This window comes from Pinus tabuliformis, chromosome 1_1, assembly GCF_031772625.1.
Source record: "Pinus tabuliformis cultivar Carrire ecotype Pingquan chromosome 1_1, CPIR1, whole genome shotgun sequence".
Classification (NCBI taxonomy): Eukaryota; Viridiplantae; Streptophyta; class Pinopsida; order Pinales; family Pinaceae; genus Pinus; species Pinus tabuliformis.
The window spans coordinates 882,264,829-882,269,262 of NC_142297.1; the positions used below are offsets into that span (position 1 = coordinate 882,264,829).

At 37.6% G+C, this 4,434-nt stretch overlaps 1 pseudogene; it reads right to left on the bottom strand.

The window, feature by feature from the left end:
* Positions 1-1,155: 1,155 nt before the first annotated feature.
* Positions 1,156-3,245, bottom strand: LOC149217186 (putative receptor-like protein kinase At1g11050 pseudogene; annotated as a pseudogene).
* Between the last annotated feature and the right edge of the window lie 1,189 nt (positions 3,246-4,434).

Below are 4,434 nucleotides of genomic sequence, written 5' to 3' on the forward strand. Positions count from 1 at the left end.
TTTACTTTTAAAATATATCAACTTCAAGAAAAATGTAAAAATTTTAATTTTTAAAATCCTAAACCCTTTTTAAAATATAAAAGCGTTTTGCATTTTTCTTGAATGATACGCACTTTTTAAATAATACACATTTAAATAAAAACTTACATATAATAGTGAATTTATAACATGATTAAATCGTTGCCCATGATTGCCTTTTGTTTTCCACTTCAAATTCAGCAAAGCAGCATCATGTATATATAAATCCAAACCATACAAATTATATCCAGTACATCGACCTTAAATCATTAAAAACTATACGTAATTTTTAATATTTAAAAAATTATAAAAATTTAATAGTTTATTACTTCGTTTCTTAAATGTTTTTTCAATAAAATATTGTTACGAGAAAACAAACATTAAACAAATATATATTTCGTTAATTGAATTTACTAAGGAACCTCACCACAATATACCTTTAAGTTGAAATTAGAATAAGACTTCAAATAGTATTTGATTACTTCTAAGTTGAAACTAGGACAAAATTTGATTCCCGTGACCATAATGCGAAATTTATGAAGAAAAGTGGCATGAAATTTATGACTATAAAGCCAAATAAAGCCATTTATTGAATAAGATGACCCACAACGCCAGAGAAACTTATCCAACCAGGAAAGTAGCGGCGGTACACGAACCAAGATTTGACTATGTACGGCCATATTATTACTTTTCGTTTCCATCTTTGACAAAAGACAAATGCTCTATGTAACCGACACACCTGAAATATATAATTAATTAACATTATCGTAACCCGAGCACATGGCCAGAGTGTTAAAGGGTAGGATATTCATGTGGTGACAATTTTAGCTATACAGTCTGCAACTTCAAAATTTCAGTCAGTAATCTATGTCGTTAAATATTCGTGGAGTTATATTTTCATTAATGTACTAAGTTATTATATTTAATATAAAATCTAAAAAATGATATATATTTTTATAATTATAATTTTATAAATATTAATTATTATTATTTATAAAAATCACATAATTTTAATTACAATAACAATATATAATATTGTAATGACATAAATCTACTCAACATAAATCTAAAAAATTAATATTATATACTAATTCAATATGGCATAAAAAAATGATCTACTAATAATGTGTACAAATAGATCATAAAAATATTGCATTGAAGAACGATCTACTAATAATGTGTACAAATGGATCAAAAAAGTGTCTGTGATCCACTGTAATCCCTCTAATGGCTCATAAAAGTGTCTGTGATCCACTGAAACCCCACCGGCATCCAGTTCTTAGAATGGCAACAAAGCAAATACATACATATGCTCACCGACATCCGTTCAAGGAGAGCCCAGAAACACTAGGAGAAAAGACGAAGGAGCCGCTGGATTCGTCTATGCGAGATGGACCCTGCAGCGTAAGCGGCAAAGGCCTGTCTGGGATTTCAGGAATCTCAGCCAAACCCTCCAGCATCTTCACGGCTTCCACCATTCGAGGTCTGAACGCCACCATAACATGCGAGCACAAAATGCCCACCAAAACGAATCTCTCTAATTCGCTCTCCGCCCCGTTTTGCCGGATTCTCTTGTCTATTATTTCAATGGTCCTCCCTCTCTTCACCAGCGCCCATGCCCAATCCGTGATAAGATAATGGGAGACCGACTCGGTAGAGGTGTCGAGAGCCTTTCTGCCGCTCATGATCTCCAACAACATAACCCCAAAACTATACACATCGCTCTTGTCTGTCAGTTGACCGTAGAGAGCGTATTCTGGGGCCAAGTAGCCGTGCGTCCCTGCTACTTTAGTCGTGATATGGGATTTTTCTTCTTTAGTCATCATCCTCGCCAGTCCAAAATCCGCCACACAGGCATTCATTTCCTCATCCAGCAGAATATTGGTGGCTTTGATGTCTCTGTGATAAATGGGTGGATCGATACCGTCGTGTAGATAAGCCAGCCCCTTCGCAGTGCCGAGGACAATGTTCCTGCGCTGTGGCCAGTCCAGAGGCCGGACTTTGGACTTTTGTCCAAAGATATGGACATCCAGACTTCCATTGGGCATGTAATCATATATCAAAAACCGCTGGTGACCTTCCCTCTTGTCGCTGGCCACGCAGCAGCCCCTCAAAACGACCAAATTCCGTTGCCTGATGCTGTTGATGATCTCCACTTCGTTAAGGAATTCGGAATCTCCCTCGGGCGTGCAGTTTCTGATTCTCTTCACAGCTATTCGCCGAGCATTCGGTAGCGTTCCCCTGTAGACCGTGGCGAAACCACCTCGGCCGATGAGATTGGCCTCGCTAAAGTTATCTGTGGCGTCCCTGATGATTCGAATGTCGAACCACGTTGCTCCCGTGTTGGGTTTCACAGCCGCCTTTAGAAGTTTTTCGTTCCGCTTCACAAATCTCCTGTGCATAGCGTTAGGATCAATCCTCGTTACCAACAGATAATATAAAATTGCTAGAGCAAAGAAGAAAACGAAGACCATGGCAATAGTAATAAAAGTGTAGGCGAAAGCTCGGCTATCCGAATTGGGTGGGACGAAGGGCACGCGAAGGATACATTCGGCAGTATTTCGATCCATGGGGCCGAACTCATTAACCACTCCGGCGGCATATAGACATGCGAAATAAAAGCATTTCTGTGACTCTCTTGTGTTGTTTATGTCCATGCTCCGCAGTACCTCTAAAACGTCGTTTGCGCTTTCCGTGCACTGCAGACAGGCGCCCAGATCTGAGAGGTCGCCTTTGCAGGCCGAGTCCAGGGAAGTATTTTTCACTTTGAGAATCCAGTCCTGCTTAGTCTGTATGCCGGCGCAAAGCTCTGGGCTCGAAACAAAATCAGATATGTTCTGGACGAAACAGTTTGCCACCAAATCTCCGGGTAGAGACAAAGAGTCGAGCTGCTGTTGATATGCTCTGAGACAAGAGAGAGCAGAGGCATTAGTGGGAAATTCGAACACGTATTTATCTTTCAAATACTGAGCTAGCCCTACGCCGAGCAGGCTCCGCAACGCCTGGCAGCAACCGGATTTATTAAAATCCGTTTGGCAATAAGACCTGTCCCATGGCAATTGATGGACATAATCCAGATCGAACGGACATTCTGCATCTACGCTTAACGCCCAATTCAACACCATGAGCTGCAGGAGGAGGAGGAGAATAGTTTCCATCTTCATTTTTCACTTTCACAGATCTCGCCACTGCTTCCCAATATAAAAGCATTCGGGGCCCGGGGCCGGGGCCGGTGATACGCATGGTCAATTAAATGCACGGACCGATAAGACCTGTCGCTGACCAAAAATTTCAATATTAACGGCTGGGTCTGAAAACCTTTCACCTCACCTTAGAATGTCAAAGCAAGCAACCCCGAGGTTCGCGCGGAATGTTTACCTTCTAATTATATCAGTGATGACGCGACATTTCTGGTAACATTGCAACCAGACGTGAAACGCGCTTTCAAGGTCGGAGAAAAAGGAATATACGGTAGGAGATAGCGTGTGATTCGATCTCAGAGACACATGGGATGTGTGATTTCGTGGCAGGAGGAAAAGGGAAATATGGCAGGCGATAGCATCATGATTAATGTGCCTACTTCAAATTTTTTCACAGAATGTCTTCAGTGAAAGTAAACCGTAAATTGCGCTTTCGCTATACTTCTAGATGCCTCCTGTTCGTACTGTTATTAGTCGCTGCCAGGCCATCCTCAATCACCATGTTGTGGTTAAGGTTCGCTAGGGTAGATAACATTAGGCATGGTGTTATTTTTTAAATTAAATTGTTTTACCCTTGTATTAGTTGTTTTTAATTTATATCAAATTTGGAATGAGTTTATTTTTTTTATTTTATTTTTCAATAGGGCAAGTTTATCGAGGTTGCAGTAGTTAAAAAGATCTCAATAAATTTTGCGAAAGTAGCGTTTAAATCATGTTTTTGATAGTGGAAATGGATTTAGAACTATTAAAAAACTTTGGAGCACCCAAAATCTTGAAGTTTGACAATTGTACCTTGATTTTACAAAAATCCCTACCAAAGTTTATCAAAATATTGCTAGAATTTCCTTAATTTTCAAGGCAAAAAAGCATAATAAAAAATTGTTATAATTTTGTGTTTTAAATTTGTTAATTTATTTAGACCAGTGTAATTTATAGAAAAAATGACTTTTTTCACAACATGTTTTCTAGTTAATTTTAATCAATTTTATTTTTTAAATTGTTTAACCTACAAAATTCCTACACCATTTATTTATACATTTAACTTATAATTTAAATATATTTTAAAAATATATATTATTAAACTTTGAAATATAAGTAATTAAATTACACTAATTTTAATATATTTTTAAATAAAATATATTAATTTTTTTACACACAACTCTATAATATAATATTTTTAAAATTAGTTTTTGAAATTGATAAAAGATAATCTCAT